Source organism: Hoplias malabaricus, chromosome 10, assembly GCF_029633855.1.
Source record: "Hoplias malabaricus isolate fHopMal1 chromosome 10, fHopMal1.hap1, whole genome shotgun sequence".
NCBI classification, from domain to species: domain Eukaryota; kingdom Metazoa; phylum Chordata; class Actinopteri; order Characiformes; family Erythrinidae; genus Hoplias; species Hoplias malabaricus.
Genome location: NC_089809.1, coordinates 31,965,236 through 31,983,490, shown reverse-complemented (window position 1 = coordinate 31,983,490; position 18,255 = coordinate 31,965,236). Strand labels below are relative to the sequence as shown.

Sequence of the window (18,255 nt, the reverse complement as noted above, 5' to 3'; positions counted from 1 at the left end):
GTGTGATTTCTGCTGTAAGTATACGTTAGCCCAATCTGTTCATATTTTACGACTTGCACATTGACTTTCAGACTTTCTGTCTTTCAGAAACAGAGTCTAATGACATTTGAAAGCAATAAACAAGTTATTTTCTTCTGGTGGACTCACATTCTAGTGCTAACTTTGTGGAGGTGGAAAATATTAGGAACCCCTGTTCATCCCCTGGAGTTGAAGGGCTGAAGGCTTCTCTGCAGAGATTTTCTTGTTCAGGTTGATTCTGCCTGGTGTAATGTATTGCCTCTGCAAAGTCCAGTTAAAAGTTTGTTAAAAACATGTCAAGGGGAAAATTGTGTTAATTGGATATCTTTTTTTTTTTTTTAAAGTTATTTATTTATTTTTTGAGACTTCCTCTAAAGCTAACTCCCCACCTCCAGGCTTAGGGGCAGATCTGGCCTGAGAGTGTGTGTGTGTGAGTGCTGGGTGGGCCTGATCCTAGATGACTGGTGAGGGTGGTCTGCAAGAGCAGGGCAGGGAGCAGTTAGTGGCAACATCCTGTCAGTGGAGAAATAAATAAAAGGGCAGAAAAGCACAAGCTGCACTCAGGGCCTCACAAAGACACACGCAAATGTGCTGAGTTTACTGAAGCTGCTCCACTGATCCACTGCAGTTCCTGACAAACACACAGCCGTGAAGCAGAAATCCCATTACTGCCTTTTAAAGCAATAACTTAACTTCTATAACATCTAAGTCTGGATAGTTTTACCATGTACTTGTACAGCTTTATCTAATAAGCACTAGAATAAATGAGATGAATAAACATTTTATTTCAGAATCAGAACATATGTTCAAAAAGAGTAAATCATACCACAGCAGGGCAGGATACTACACTTCCAGAAAAATGTGAAACCTGTTATAAACACATTAGAAAAGCCCCTGTTTCCACTTGCCTGTATCTGGATGCTATTCATGTACACATCTGAAAGAACAGTGTATTGCCTGTGATTGGAATGTGACTTCCACCAGTCAGAAGGTTTTGTTTGCGTGATTACATTCTGCAGCTCGGTCGAAGAAACATTCGCTCCAATCACCGAACATGTCCAAGTGCCATGGAAGTGTAGCAGCAAAAGCTCAGATATTTGCACATCTGTATTGCTCCCAAAGTTATAAATCTGACAAGACATTTGTACATTTGGACATTTGGACAGTCGTGAAAGTTGGGTTCAAGTGATAATCAATTAGTCTTGCTCCCCAACCAGACTGTCCTTATTTAACCTAATGAAAGGTGCTGTTTCAAAATGCACACCACGCTGATTTTATGTAATATCTCGAATAGTACGATTTATTAGGTTTGAACACACATGGGTCATGGCCACGATGGCTGAAACAGGCAGTGTTCATGTATGCATTGGTGTAGAACTCGTGTAAGGAAATTAGCATGTTGAACAGGAAAAATGAGGAACACAGATGACCAGTAACTGTATATGATGAGTAGATATGAACTGAGTTCATCTTACAGTACTCGGATCAGGTAAAAGGTCAGGTAGACGTCACATGACTCAAGAAGGTCAAAATGGGAAACCTCCACTGATTGATGTTTATCCTGTTTGTGTTGTTTTTAGTCTAATATTCAGTAGTCTTTAGACAACTGCAGTAGCCTTTGTATGTTTCTGTATTTTCTCTTGTGGTGGCCCAGGGTCCTGTGTTTGTGGGTTCAGTTACTTTCTTGGGTCAACCTTCTGTGCTGAATTTCATGTGTTCTCTCTGTATCTGTGTGGGTTTCTTGAGGGAGCTCCAGAATCATATAAAAATGAGTAAACGAACGAATGAATGAATGAATGAATACGTCTCCTAGTTTCACCCTTAGGGCATCACACACTCACACAGTCACTCACAACAGTGGATAATTTCACACAGCTAATCCCCCTGTTAACATGTCTTTTGGACTGTAGTCAATCTGGAGTCATTGAACGCAAGACACACCTAGTCACTATGGGGCCTACTAACATGTGTTTTTGGGTGGTGAGAGTGGGATACACCAAACTTCTCACAGTCACCCGAAGTGAGGCTTGAACTCCTGAGATCCCGAAGCTGTGTGGCAGTAACGTGTGTAGTGCCACTGTGCCAACCATTGTATTTTGATGTTAACTGTTACTATGCTACAACATGCAAAACATTACTGGAGCATGCCTTTAACATTCAAGCCAAAAGACATACGTCAAAGCACATACACAGTAATGGCACAGCTCTACCACACACTAGGCCACACACATGTAATCTACAAAAACTGCACATACACTCACACACACATCATAGTCAAATACACAGAAGTGTCTCGCAACCCACCAAACCCTGAAACACTCCTCCACACACTCCCACACTTTCGGACGTGGTGGTGAGCAGATTAGAAGCAGCTGGCTCATGTTCAGCAGACGCATTAATGAAGGCTTTTGAAGGCCACATGGCTCAGACGCTGCGAGCAGGCCGCCCAGTATGAGCACTCCAGCAGCAGACTGCTCACTGGAGGATAAGGATGGTGGTAGCCACGGCAGGATGGTGTTTGGTCAGGTTTTGCTTCACTACACATAGTTATGAAGTCTACTCATTCTGTTTCAAAGCAGTGTTTGAAAATGGATATGGTAACAGTTGATAGGCTATGTGTTTTAGCTTAGTCTCAGATTGAAATACAGCCAGAATGTGTGTAAATACAGAAATATCCAGAGCTTAAACATTTGAACAACATACCAGTGGAGGGGTTTCATGTTTAACTGCCCACCCACACTGCCTGTATAGGCAAGCCTCTATATTCACTTTCCACTTTATCCTGAGGCAAGAATATGTGCGCAGTGCAGTTTAAAAGTGTGAAAACATCTATTCATAGAAGGGTTGCTCTTTTAGATATTTTGAGTATTTTCCATAATTTCCATAATGGCAAAGCATAACAAATATTAAATAACACATATAGAGCTATTACAATAATTTAAAATTCCCTAACACATCCACTTACTGTTTAGAAGCACTTTACTTCACTACACACCTCGGTGCCTCCAAATGCATTAACAAGGTCTTACAGTCTACTAATTAACTTTTAACACACATTGGCACACAGTTATGATAAAAAGACTAATCAACATGTACCATCTCTCGAGTAATAAATTAAATTGGAAAAGCATTGACATTATGCTTAGTTTAGTAATAAAGTTGGCATCAGTGGTATTCATATACTATTCCACAGCAACCCCTTTGGTTTAGTGACAGCAGCTACTTAAAAGTGCACTCAGCATAGACAGCCGTCTTATTTTGCATGTACAGCATGTGCATCGCCACAGGAAAGCACTATCAATATAATTTGAAGCACTGGAGCAAGTGTAAACCAGAGAAGTAAAAGTACCCCAAGCACTGTTCTGTGTTCTCTGTAGTGATGGTGTAGGTTTCTAAACTGATATTACACATCAATATGAACTGAAGCTAAGCCCTGATATTAACTCATGACCACACCACAAACACTCTGGACTATGCACACTGAGTTTGGAGAGGGGCCTCCTCAGATCTACCTCACTGAACCTAAACATGGTTCTCTGCAGAGCTATGAGACAAAGGCTGCCTTTATTCAAAGTGACCTTAGCTGTGATGAAAAAACAAAATAATAGTCAAACAAAGACTTCTCCGACAAAATCCCACACCTTTCACCAGTCATGTTTAGACAAACATCAAACCGAGCGAGCATGCCAAGTGGACAGCATGTGCCTCCGCTTCAGTAGCGGATGCAGCGATGAGGGGGAAAAAAAAAGGAGCAATTTGATTAAAAGTCCCCCATTAAGTCAAGACTAAACATTCCCCAAATGCTTTCGCCTTCCTCTCGACTGGCGAACTGTTTGACCAGACCCCGTATTTGGGGCAAAAGCCTGTGCCCTTTTGAAGTCTGTGACCAAGAAAAACAGCCTCTCCGAGGCCCCCTCACGGAATGACCAACGGGCCACCCAGGAAGACGTGGAAACTCCAGCACTTCCTTTTAAGCCAAGACTGGATTATAGACTTGGTGTGTGTGTTTGGAGGGGTGGTCCGCTCAGCTGTGTCTAATTAAAACAGAGCTCATGCCTTCTACCTCCCAGTGAAAAGCCCAGGCTCTCACCATAACCAGCCTTTAACAACACCCTCTACTCACCAGGGCCCAGGGTTTATGAGGAACATGCTTCAGGCTGCAGAGTGCAGGGCTCAGTCTGTAGCGAAAGAGGAATAAAATTGTTCTAGAGCCCTCTCAACCATATCCTGAGCAGGTCAAGGTAAAAGCTGTAACATTAAAGAAGTCCTAAAACTAAAATGAGCCGTGTGTTATTACAACAGCTAATTGGTGAAGCTTAACAGAGTACAGCACTAGCGTTGCAAAGGTCATAGGTTCAAATCCCAGAGATCAAATCAGTACAAGTTATGAGCCATTAAAATATCCATCCCTACAAACTTGTGACTTTTTTCTGTACGTTAAATACAGGGGAGAATAAGTAGATGAGAACGAAAATGTGCAGAGGTATGCATCCTCTGTAGAGGAAAGAGACCAATGTCCAAAACAAGGGATACCAAAGTTTTACATGAAACCATACAAGCCCTCAGCAGTACATCGTCATTCCCAACCCTGTACTTTCAAAGGAAGCTGAATCAGTCAACATTACTTTGCTGGCTAATCTAACGCCAGCTTCCTCCTAACCCTCCAAACACACACACACCCACACCCTTGAAACACGGCCTTCAGCTGGACAGAGCGAAACAAAGCCTCCCTCTCAGTCTGGACAAGGTCCGTCTTGAGCGCAGGCCAATAACCACGTCTGTCCAAAGCCAAGGCGACCATCCATGGGTTTGGCTTGACTTGGCCTGGCCACTCGCTTCCCTTGCGAAGTGGATGGGATACAGTGTTTGGTCTTTAGGATTGGACCCTAGGGAGGGCTAGCCCCAAACTGACCCAAGAGCATCATCTCTATCTCTCTCTCTCTCTCTCTCTCTCTCTCTCTCTCTCTCTCTCTCTCTCACATTCTCACACTCACTCTCTCTCTCACACACACACACACACACATTCAGTCAAGTGTCCTCTCATTCTCCAGCTAGTGGAGCATCATTAGGTACTGCAGGGAGTCTAAGGGTGGGGAAGGTGCGTGCTGTGAGCTGCTGAGGACATTGGTGAGCTTTTGGCCCTGAAGCACCAGTGCTGGCCACGGCAAGAGGGAGTGACCTTCCAGATAGAGCAGTGACATGCCAGACCCGGATTTATGCGGCAGGAGGAGGAAAAAAAATAAATAAATTAAAAAAAAAAAAAACTTGGCCGTGATGATCCTGACACAGCGACACCAAGGTAACACGCCCAGCTCAGACAGGACGAATCCTTCTGCACACCATGACACAGAACTTCTGACATGCCAGTTCACTCAAACACACACACACGTACGTCTATTACTGGATTTCTGGGGTGTTTTCATGTTTTGACAAAGTAAATGTGGCTATGCTACACCTGCAACTGTATACAGACATTAGCTTTAGTATAAAACATTATATATATATATATATATATATATATATATATATGTATATATAATATACCATCCATGGGTATATATATATATATATATATATATATATGTATATGTATGTGTGTGTGTGTGTTTTATGCTAAAGCTAATGTCTAAAGCTTATATATATATACATATATATATATATAAAACAATTGTGCCATCTTCATTTTAAATGTGTTAAATGCAGAAAACATTTAGGAATTTTAGTACTTTGCATATTCAGGGAAATGCCACGTCTTATTATCAAGTTATATCCTTGTAGATGTTTTACTATTGAACTTATTGTCATTTAGTAAATAAACACATCTCACGTTTTGTCCTGGGTGTCCACACATCTGTATGAGACTGTAATTCCACATCAGGATGTTCATGTTTTTCTTTATCCTGGGAACACAAAAACTAAACACACGCACAGCCCCCAGTAACACTTTAATAATGATCTTCCAGTCACCATCAGAATCCCGACATATAAAAGAGGCATATAATAATTACAACCTCCAAATCTCACAGTTACAGCAACACGTTGACTACACATGAGCACAACAACACTTGATCCTCTCACACAGTCCATTTGCGGTGAGAGGTGCAGCACTTTAAAGGCCTGAAACTAAGGCTCCAGTTACTCTGTCCTGCTAACTGTCCAATATCAGCTCTTGGGTCAGCTTTTCTGAATCTATTTTATGACCTTTGGTTAATCACAGTCTTATGATGCGTGCCATTTGTATGGCATAATATCACTCAACTCCAGTGCTCACTCTCTTTCCCTCTCACTCCCTCCCTCCCAACCCATCTCCCTGCAAGTTGGCAGTTGCATTGCACCCTCATAACACACTACATTCACATATTTTTACATTGTCTTTAGGTTTACAATGACCCATATGTGAAAAGGGTAATCCAATGTTTGTGTACAACTGTACTTGATATCATGTGGGTTATGGTGAACTGCTGTGACTGCATTTTCTCCCCAGAACAGGATCCTCATGTAGGACTCGTCCTTCCAGTTTTGTGTCTCAGTCATAAACATTTAACAAACCTAGAAAATCCTTATACAATGGATAACTCAACTGACAAAAGCCTATTGCCTGTGCACTCTTGCACACACAGACTAAGCTGCACAACAATCAGCCGCAACTGACAACAGTCAAATATGAACTGTATTCTTTAATATTTTCCTCGAGTCCTTGATAAAACAGCAGGGGAATAAGCAGACATTCATGTATGCCTCCTGCGCCAAATGTCAGTGTTATCCCTGGGCATCTCAGTGTGTTACAGCTGTGTTCGTTTTATGAAGGCTGTACATTTTATATTGTATTGCAAATATTTGTGGATTGTACAATCTAATCTACAATCTCCATAAAATCCATACAAACACCAAAGGTGCATTTTAAGTAGAATTAATTCTCTAATCTCTGTAAACAAGGGGCAAGGCTAAAAAATACAGTTGAATGTCTGTGAATACAGTTTGTCACAGCAAAGGGGAAGTCTTTTCACAAGTTAACACAGTTCTTGGGTCTTGATGAAAAGTCATTGGTGTGCTTTAGTCACAGTACCATGAAGAATAAACCAAGCAGGACTCTCTTTATACCCTGTTTCAGTGCCTGTTGAGAATGAGCCTCTGGTTAGTCCAAAGGTGATGTGTCCAGCAGTGTGGTGCCGGGAGCAGAAACGTTGGCTTTTAGTCATTTTCACTTTGTTCTCTTTTTTTCATTGTCCTGTTTTTTTGCCATATTTACACAGTGTTCTTATATCTTCTTATATCTTCAAGTTACACAGTGTTCTTCTTATTTTTTTCTCTCACGTAAACATGGGTACATGGGTCCAGAGATGTGATTGGAGAAATAGACAGGGACAATTCTGAAATGCTTGTTATCTAGGTAAAAAGGTTATCTGCTGCACAGAATCAGAACAACTTGTTTCATACTTGGTTAGATCACAAAAAATGGACCGATGCACAGTGGTGAAGTGCGTTGTGGTCTGAGGAGTCTTTTCTTATGGAAAAAATGTACGTCATGTTCTTCAGGCCAAGAAGGAAATGGATCATCAAGATTATTACCAGTGTAAAGTTTAAAACCCAGAGTCTTTCTCTGCATGGCTAACTTGCACATCTGTGAAGGCGCCATTAAATCTAGATGTACATATACATTGTAGAGCAACATATTTTGTCTTTTAAACAAGGTCTCTTTTGGGACATGCTTATGCATGCAATGCTTATAGAAACATGGCAATGCCAAGCCACATTCTGCATATGTCATGGTTGTGGAATCAGAGTAGAGACTAGGATGACCAGCCTGCAGTCCAGACCGCACTCAGTTAAAAAAAGAAAAAAAAAAGCAGTTTCTTCATACAGTTGTGCTACTGAAGCTTTGTATAATGGAAGAATTACAAACAGTTCTGGTTCCAAAATTGATTCACTTGGTGTTTTAAGTCTCTTACCAAGAGGTGATCATGATCCTGTCCCAAATGTATTGATTAATTCATTCATTTTTATGTTCAAGTGCAGGGCATCACACACTTATGCCTATGGGCACTTTCAGAGCCAATCTGCCTACCAATGTATTTTTTGGATTGTGGGACGAAACCAGAGCACCTGTAAGAAACCCACTCCAACACTGGGAGAACACGCCAAACTCTTCAGACAGTGACCCCAGGTCAGGATTAAACCCACTACCCCAGGAACCTGAAGCTGTGTGACAGCGACATCGCATGAAACACCAAATGTCAGTTTATCAACAATCATTTAGAATTGGCTAGTGACTGCCTTGTTTAAACATTTCACATGGTTTTTGTGTATATCTCCATCATATTATATTTGTAGTGTAGCATGCTGTTGTACATTCTACTCCTACCGTCGTCTGTTTTGTGTTGCATATTGCTCAATGGAATAGGCAGCAGTTTGCCTTCCTGTTTAATTAAAAACACAACAGCTTTATAAGTAAAATTGCATGAGCCTCTGACAAACGTGACTTTTAAACCTGGAATTCTGACATTTCTCAGTGTGCCGATCACATCTGTATCATGTCCTCAGTAACAGCTTGACCCCTATCCTGTCTAAAGCTCCTCTCCACCCAAGGCTTCCTGCACTCATGTCTGCGCAGGATATTACGAGTCTGTTGAAGCCGCCTGAAAAATTTATTTCCTTGATTGCGGGGTAAACAGGTCTCTCTGGGCTCTCATAATGTACAGATACAGATGAGAATACAATGCAGAGCTGGAGGTCACTGATCTAGGCTTAGGTGACCATAAAAAACATTGTAAATGTGTAGTCCTGCACGTATTTTTATGGCAAATTAGAGCAATTCTTAGGGTTTGTACTCGCACCCCTTTTAAACTGTTGTCAAATACGCCTAAAGTTGTTGTTCATGAGTATTTTCTGTAATGAGTTTTGATTAGAAATGTTTATTGATTAAAATCAAGTTAAAAATGTATTTCTGTAGTGATTTAAACAGTGAATAAAAACTTAGATACGTTAAACTTCAGCCACCTACAAAAAAGTCGTGGACAAGACGTGGACCATCTGAACAGCGTTTCCCCACAATCGTACTTCCCGTTTAACTTCAATTCGCTGCAAAATTTGTTCTAAAAATGTGTTTTGCTACTTCAGACTATGCCCTAAACATCTGGTTGAAATATAGTCACTCTATGACTGTAGAGGCTTAAGTGGGAATGCTAGACTCGGATTGGAAGGAATAATTGCCTTTGGTTAGTTACATGTAAATAATTACATAATGTAAACTCAATGTACAGAAAGGAATAACAACCCTAAACCCCTAAGGACTCTGAAGACCACAAAAACCTGGCAGCCTTTGATTATGGTCAGAGACACATGCACTCACACTCCAATTTTCTCTGACACGCACATACACGCACAATTTAGCGAGCTAACTCTAAATCTAGCAATGGAGAATAACGTATCATGTGCAATATTCTTTCAGACGTCTGTAGGCAGCTTTTCTACTGTGTAATTTCCACTACTTCAAAGTGAACCCATAACTGACATGAATGCTCAAATGTCTAATGTCCATAAAAATCACTGTCAAGAGAATGGGCTGCTTAGAGTAGCTGCGCATGAGCCTTATTTCGCCATGCTCAGTTAGTGTTCTTCTGAGTTGGGATCTTTGAATCTCCATTTTCTTGAGTGACTGAGCTCCATCCAGTACCTTTGGGATGTGTTATAGTGATGTTTCAGCACAGTGGAACATTGGTTAGCAAGTTACGGTATGGATGTTGGACCAAAGTTTAATCTATAGTCTTTCTAGATTAGTAGAAGTTGTGACTGCAAATATCACATTCAAATTACAAACTTTCAGCTATGTAGTGTATCATGCCCTGGCCAAAGCTTTCAGCTTCTTAAAAAACATAACAGCAGACCCTGTGATGTTTTTTTTTTTTTTTTTAGTAGATTAGCTGATAGTAGATTTTTTTTTTTTTTTCTGGTGGCGGGAAACACCTCCTCAGGAGGAGTGCAAGAAAAAAGGCTTTCACATTACAGCATGGTCAGAGACATCAGGAGCAGATTAGGGTTTAATATGAGCCCCATCTGCAATTCTGTAATGGTGCAATCAGCTTTTAATTGCATGGTGTAAAGAGTGAATGAGAGAAGCTAACCTGCAAAATTGAGAAGTGAGAATCGCAGGGAGAGAGGGAGTGAGAAACAGGAGTGTGTAAGAGATAGAGAGAGACGAAGCGAGAGAAATATCACACAGAGGGATATTGAGATTGAGACAGCTCCCCTAGTGAGGTGCAGAAATGATGTCAACTTCGCCAACTGTTTTTTTTTTTTTTTTTTTTTTCTCTTCTCCTTCTTTCTCTCTCTCTCTCTCTCGTCCCTCCAAAACGACACACTCGCATTACACGGGTGTGTTCACACTGCCTCTCTGTACTCTTCCATTACACGTTCAAATCTGCCACTATGGTGTGACACATTACACGATAGCCACGGCAGCAAAACAACTTCTGTCGAAGAGCACAAGCTACATCATGAACTGGAGACAGGGCAATAGAACCATGTCTGCTTTATTGTATATATTTCTGCCAAGAGAACGTGATGCTTTTGAGCAGCTACACATATGCGTAAAAGGCACTGTACTCAGTCAAGGGTGACTGAGCTCCTTCTAATACCTCTGTGAGGATCTCTGAGATCCAGAACTTTTCAAGCAGTGTCAGATTTCCCAAGCATGTCCCAGAAGACCAGAAAAGTTCTGGACTTGTGCCATTATGGTACATTTGCCATCACAGAGATAATCAGTTATTTACTTCACTTGTTAGTGGCTTTAATATTGTGGCTGATTTTTGGCATGGGTATACTTTGCAGATATGCTCACAAGTCAATTATTAAGAGTCCTAGGTTTGATGCTATCGCACTAGCCAAAGTTTTGACTCACATATATAATGCTGTTTCTCTTATCAATGCCCCAGTCCTCAGACCATCAGACCACATTCAAGATGAGTGACACTAATGTAATGTGTATGAAAGCATTAGTAACACCACTGTACTTGATACACTTACACCACAACACACACTTTCATGTGAATGGTCAGCTGCCTCCATAATACCAGGTCAGGACAAGCTCTGTGGTTATAAACTGACTAAAGCTGAACAGCGTAAATAATGGCTGGCAAATTCTAACAGACAACAGATGTATCATGGATTGTAATTGTACCCCAAAACAGTGGACCTGTAATGCAGGTGTAGCTCCTAAAGTAAGCAGTGAAGAGAACTACAAGAAGTAGCATGGTAATAAGGCAGTTCTTGAAAGTGAACTTGGTTTTCTCCTTCAGCTTCTGCTGCAAAACTCATCAGAGGCCAGTGGAAAGAGAAACCGGAGCGTGCTAACCGCCACAGAGTTTGCTGACAAACTGTAATCTGTGTTCCTACAGACGGAACCACTTTGAGGCTGTAACGGCTCCAGCTCCTCTGTGGCACAAGGGCTGGTCTAGAATCAGTTCTTTTTTCAGACACATTCAGAGCAGGGCAGAGAAACCTGAATTCAGATCAGCTGCCTGACGTTTGAGGCACAGCTGTTCTTTCCTGTTCTGCCTGTTCCTCTCTGCTTCGTGTCAACAGTCATGACGTTCTGATGCACGCTGATAAGGCAACTGCAGCTGAAACGTTACTGGGAGATAACTTCAGGAGTGATGCCTTTCACGTGTTACACACAAATCCAAACTCAATTCACACCTCAGTGGGGAGCCATTCAGAATGGCAAATGTCAACAATGCTCAATCTTCTGTTATTTTCGTACATTTGTTCATCCTGAGTGAGGCACTTGTGTGTTGTTAAAGGTAGAAAATGAAGAAACAGAAAACTTTGTGCTTGCACAGCATTACTGTTTCTCCTGAATCACTCGCATAACACAAGTTTAAATGGAGTATTTCAGTGTAGCACAAGACGTAAGATTTATGTAAGTGTGTGTATATATATATATATATATATATATATATATATATATATATATATATATATATATGTATATATGTATATCTTTAAAACAATTTTAAAACCCCTTTTCAATTCTGGAACCATGTCAAGCACCTGGAAGAATATAATGTAATTTTGGTTCTCATGAGAAATGGAGGTCAAGGACACCACAGTCCAAAGGCATTAATTCACATCTATGGTGGCTAACTTTGGCAGAAAACATTGTGTGACTTTGGCAGAACACATTGTCTGAGTGGATATGATCACATTTTTACAAAAAACACGATGTAGATATCAAATGGTGGTTGTTCCAGAAGACATATAAACCACCTTGTTAAGAACTTGGCTGAAACGGTGGAATCGATGTTTGATTGCACCTCAGTTCCGATGAGTGATGGCATGACATGTTCCATTTCCAAAGATCTTACAATGGGTTTAACAGTCAAATTTGTTTCAAAGGTCATGGAAGCCGGTTACAAAATCCCATACAGAGAGTTCAACAGAAAGGAGAAAAATAAAATTAACAGTGTACTCCGTGCACTACAGCAAGAACATGGAGTAACTTCCACAAGGCAGTGCTGAAACCAAATAAAGATGCTTGGAATCAAATCATTCCTCCTTTAAAAGTTTCCCCTATGTTTTCGATTTTGCATGACTAGCACTGGTCATCCGCGGTGAGCCTCAACTTTGTTGTGCTGCAAATAGCAACCATTTGAAAAATGTGACACTGTTTGGCTTACAGGCACTGTTTATGTGAATTGGCAAACATACGTTTCAGTTGTTTATGTAAGCTCAAGCACACTTCCTGGCCAGACCTGAGCCCTGCTCAGTGGGGATATGGAATGGAGGGGCACCTGAGGCCGAGTGCAGAGCTTCGCTGTGCTGTCAGTTTGAATCCGAGAATAAATCTCAACTATTTACATACAGGCCTCTGTTGTATGCTCGGATAGCAAACGATGCTCTAAATCACAGTGAATGCTCTTCAGGCATGTGAAGCAGAGTCGCCCGACACGGGGTGGGTTTACCGTGCATGCTCCTAACGAGGGAAGCCGCTCAGATTGGGAGGCAACGGATGCCGACATGGTTTGACCTTTTCCTCTGAGCATTATTAATATATGTTGGGTATTAGCAAAGGTTAATGAGCAGGTAGAAGGCCTTACTCCACAGATACAAACAAAGGCCTGAGAGCTGCATGGCCTGTGTGTTACAAGTGGAAAGATTTTGCTTACAGCAGAAACAACTTAAGAACTGGACTATAATAATAATGTCAAGATGCTAACAAGGCCTTATGATTAGTGATCACCTTTCCAAAACTATGAGCACTAACTACACTGACTTCTGCATCAAACCATCACGCCCGACGACAAAGGATAGCTGTATCCAGTCCTGAGATAATTCAAAGAGACAGGAGGACTGACATTCACTGACTCAAAACACTGATGCGGCAGTATTCCAGAATCAGAAATGAATGGAACTAAAATAGGTTAGTTTCAGTATCTCTCAGAAACAACATGTTGTTTGGAGCAGCCACATTTTTGAAGCCTTTCCCCTGTAGCAGTGACCCCAATCTCTATCAGTCTGGCATACCATTCCCCACAGCCTACAAACTCCAAAAGGTAATCTACTTCCCTTTCTTCTCACAGCAGATGCTGCAGATTTCGCCTCACCTGCCCGAGTTCAACAAGTTTGAAATTGGCAGAGCTATACCCCCTCTTCCTTGCAAAAAAAAAAAAAAAAAAAAGATATAGACCTGCCTTGATTTTAAAGCCTAGTGGAGATAAACTTTAAAGACCCCTGGCGTTACTTTCAACTCCTCTCTCCCAGGCCTCCTAGGACACTTTGTTGATAAGCCACAGAAAGGCTGTGAAAGTTAACAGCTTATTCCAACAATTTCCGGTGCCATTTCGACTTGTGCTTCTTCCTATTTCTCCTAAAGTATGGGATATTTACCTGCCTCTGCTCTAGCCTTATCCACCACAGATTAAATCCCGAGTAGCACATCATCGGATTCCAAATGCAAATGTGACCGCTTTCAACGCACGAGCGTCCTCTGGATCAGACAGACCACCAACAGCGGCGTGGCATGGTAGCGCAGGCCAAGAAAGCGCGTGTTGGCAGGCGGCGGCGCTCGTGTGAACGAGGCGGACGTGGTGTCATCATGCAGCTAGCGTCTGGGAGACGAGGCACATGGCAGCGCAGCTCCTGCGGCGAGCAGCCTGCCGAATCTCTCTGGGACGTGATGCTGGCAGAGTGAGAACCACATCAGCATTCCTCTATCTGCTCCACATATCCTGCCAGCTGGCTGAGTCTGAGGCGCAGCAGGAGTGAGATGGTGAGATGTGAGGGACTGTATGTGGGGTGTGTGGATATATATGTGTGTGGGGGGGTCAGTGTGAGAAGGTTCAATGGGCTTTACAGCTGAAAGTTCAAGCGCATCAAGACTCAACAGGAAGTTTGGATCACGGCAAGCCGACATGTTACGGTTAGCCGTGAGCCATGTGAGGTTTGAGTGTGAAACAGATGCCAGAATAATTTGTTTTCTGAAGATTTAAATCTCTAGTGGGTGTCTTCCAGTGGCATCAGTTACACTGCACTGCTGTCAACAGTGGAAAACAAAAAAAGATAATTGGACCATACGCATACATACTTGTTTTCTGATGATATCTGCAGCGCTGATCTACCATGTTGGTCATGCATAAAAAACATAAGGAAGGCGAGTAATAGCATCATAAATTCACATTAACTTCACCAGGCCTGTCTGCAGTGCCAGACAGCACGACACATCCCCTTAAAACCAAGAGCGTGCATATTTTAATATTCTCTATTCGTCTCGGTCCTCGGACGACAAATTCATTCTGTTTTTGTCACATTTGTTCATGTGGAGCTAAGAATCCCGAGAGGGAGCGGCTGCATTAAGACAACATTAGTTCCTGCTTCTCCAGCGTGCTCAGGGAGGGCAATGACTTGACTGAGACTGGATGCATTTTCCTTCAACTCCAAATGAGAAATAGCATTGGATCTTGACCCCTGAACCTTTAATGAAGATTCATTTTTCTAATAACACAAATGTATTTTGACTCACGACAAATCTGTATGGTCTAAAATGAATAAAACTGAAGGATACTTATTATAAAGGCAGTATACAGAAATGCATGAAACACATTTATAGACTTATGTCACCAGTGACCTTCCTGTCCATCTGTATTCAGAAACCACAATATCACTGCACAGCTTACATGTGGGACCTGCAGTGCTCCATATGTCCACTAGGGGCGGAGTGGACTTTCGTATGGCCAGAAATAGGGCCTCTGTATGAGCCTGAATCTTACAACAGAGTCACATGGCTACAAAGACATGTTACAAAAATGTCAGTGTCATTCAGTACCCAGACACTGTGCTCACTCTTTCTTCTTGTGGAGGCTCAGCCCTTCAATTCACCTGTACTTTTTACTGTTTACACCTAATGTAGTCATTCAGCAAAGACATGCTTGATGTCCAGAGTTAAAGTAGTGATTGAATGCACTCATTTTAATCTTTCGTTTGTGTTTGAACACTGTTCTCAGATTTAGACATCTATGTTTTATTAGCAGCAAGTGAGCAGGGGTTAATTTTATAGCTTAGAAAACTGACTTCGCTTCCTCCCTCTCCCCATCTCTCACTTCAGCCCGGTTATTCAGCATGCTGTTTTCTCATCAGAGTTGTTAGTTTTGACCTGCAGACACCCCACCCCTCGCCAACCTTAACACACATCTTGAAGGGAAAAATGTACACGTTATAGTACAGTATGAGACTATGTAGTTTGAAGTGGTGTCACGGACTCTGGAAGGGCCTGAATTCACTGCAACATACAGAGGGGACGGTTTGAGGGTTATTTTGGGGTGTTAAATTCATATTTAACATATAGATGTGCATTTCGGTGGTTGATGTGCATGTTTTGTGGGATTTGTGTGTTTGTGTGCCCAAGGGGTGGCTGATGTTTAGAGATGTGGATGTGAGCCAGTGAGGATAAGTCGGCGCTGAGTAGGCAACACTCGGCCGGCATGAAGAGACATCCCAGCGGTAGGCCTGATGCCTGGCAGTGGCTGAGGGATGCTTGAACCAGCACAGAAGGACTGCACCGGCAGATGATGTGATGCTTGGCGGTGCTTGGAACACCGAGGGAGCGAGAATGCCGAGAGATGAGCCGGTGAAGCAATGACAGCTAAGACGACACTCGATTTGGCTGGAGAAGAGTTACCGATGCTGTAGCACTACTCGTCGCCGACGGTGTCCTCACAACTGTAAGTGCAGTGCCAGCCTTGTTGAAACTGTCACCGGCAAGAGGAAGAATCACCGCGATGGCAGCAGAGCAGTCGCCCAGGAGAGGAGCGATTATGGTGGCCAAGATGGCCGACAGCGGTGCATTTGTGCTGAAGAGGAACGGCGCCGCCAGCTGGAGTAACGCTCTGTGGCGAGGACAGTAGACTCATACTCATTGAGAGATGTTTTAAAGTACATGTGGGGGCAAGTGCCAGATCTCCTGGGTAGAGATGGCATTTGGTTGGGAGCAGTACGCACATTCTGTGAGGATTGACGGCGGATCTGCTAGTCATGTGACAAACCAAGACGTTGATGGCGATGATGGCACAAGGAACAGTGGACAGGGCAGAGAGCGTGAATAGCAGCCTCAGCTGGTGAGGTGAGGAAGAAGTGAGGGGAAAATGCTCAGCTAAGTACTGTTGAGAAGGGCAGGTCACAGCCAAGCCTCAACCCAAGTGACACGTCCCAAAATTACTACAGTGTTTTTCGGGGGCTGTATGGGTTACTGCGATAGCTAAACTTTAAGGAGTGGGCTATGTGACTTTGGCCGTGAACTGGGGAGGGGCTTGGATTTGCTAGCGGTGACTTCCAGATCCCTGTTGTCTCATTCTGGGGTGTTAAAAGCATATTTTATGCATACATGTGCCCTTTGTTGGTTGATGTGCATGTTTTGACTGATTTTATTTGTTTGTGTGTGCAAAAGGTGTGTGGTGTGTACCAAGATGTGTGTGTGTGTGTGTGTGTTCCTGTTCACACTCTTTGAGGGGTGTGAGGCTCTGAATAAATCTCACCTCACTTGAGCTGCACACCCTGGTCTGTGCACTTGTTCCCTGTGCCCTATTAAGGGCATAATAAAGAGGAGCAAAAAAAAAACAACATACAGGACCTTAAAAGTGTGCAGTTGGTCATTAGAGCTGAATTTGAACACCTGAACAAGATTTTGGAAAACACAGCCAATGACTAATGACTTGTGTTAGAACTGTGAAGTATGTAAGTGATGATACTGCGGTGTATCGACTAATTTAATTTACCTTCTATCCTTTTCATTTCCGGGTGTTCTCTGAATGTGTTTTCTACAATGTTCTCTTATGGGCCTATTTTGTAAACTCACTGGTGATATATACAACTGGGAAGGATTAAAGAAGTATGTGAACACAGTTTGGTTCTTTCAAGAGCTTTTTTTCTTTGTTTTTAAATTGGTTGTATATAGCACCAAAATCATTACTGCTACTTACAGGTCAAAGAACATTATTAGTGCTGTACAGGACCCTTTTTGCTAAGTGTATAACATTTTCTGTTTTCTATTGTTTTACAGACCAAACTGTCCACCAAGGAATTATGAATCCATGTACTGAATGTAGGCATAGACTTTCTTAAAACCTTAAATCTGAGTTTTCTTTCTAATGAAGTGAATCTGGCTCTTCATGGTCCCAGTGTTAATGTGCAGGTTATTTCTTATAAATAGCTGCCCAAAATATAATACAATTTTGTTGTATTACATCAGCATTGTTATTCTCTCAATGCAGAATGGGTGGAACCAATCCCAAGGCTAACATGGCTCCACCCCCTGAGCCCAGCAACTCAGAGCCTCATGTTGAGTAAACCCAGCTCTCATGCCAAGCCTCGGATTGAGTAAAAATAGCTAAAAACACAGCGCTACAATGGTAGCATTATATTTTGTTTGCCTGGGCTGTCAGTAACACACTTTCATTCTAAAATATATTTCTGCTTTCTGTTTTCTATTGAGGGTGGCACGGTGGCGCAGCAGGTAGTGTTGCAGTCACACAGCTCCAGGGGCCTGGAGGTAGTGGGTTCGATTCCCGCTCCAGGTGACTGTCTGTGAGAAGTTTGGTGTGTTCTCCTCGTGTCCACGTGTGTTTCCTCCGGGTGCTCCGGTTTCCTCCCACAGTCCATTGTCGACTCAAAAGTGTCCATAGGGGTGAATGTGTGTGTGTGTATTGCCCTGTGAAGGACTGGCACCCCCTTTAGGGTGTATTCCTGCCT

General features: G+C 42.4%; 2 long non-coding RNA genes across 4 annotated transcripts in view; one reads left to right on the top strand and one right to left on the bottom strand.

The window, feature by feature from the left end:
* LOC136708862 (uncharacterized) overlaps positions 1-18,255 on the top strand; it is a 252,879-nt gene that overhangs the window by 185,021 nt on the left and 49,603 nt on the right. Inside the window, exon 3 of one of the 3 annotated variants that reach the window (XR_010804401.1) lies at positions 15,917-17,160. The exons of the other annotated variants lie outside the window; for them this stretch is intronic. This is a non-coding gene — a long non-coding RNA (uncharacterized lncRNA). Of the gene's footprint in view, positions 1-15,916; positions 17,161-18,255 lie in introns of those variants that run through there. 3 annotated transcript variants of the gene reach the window in all.
* Positions 1-18,255, bottom strand: part of LOC136708863 (uncharacterized) — a 103,237-nt gene that overhangs the window by 75,092 nt on the left and 9,890 nt on the right. The window lies entirely within an intron of this gene.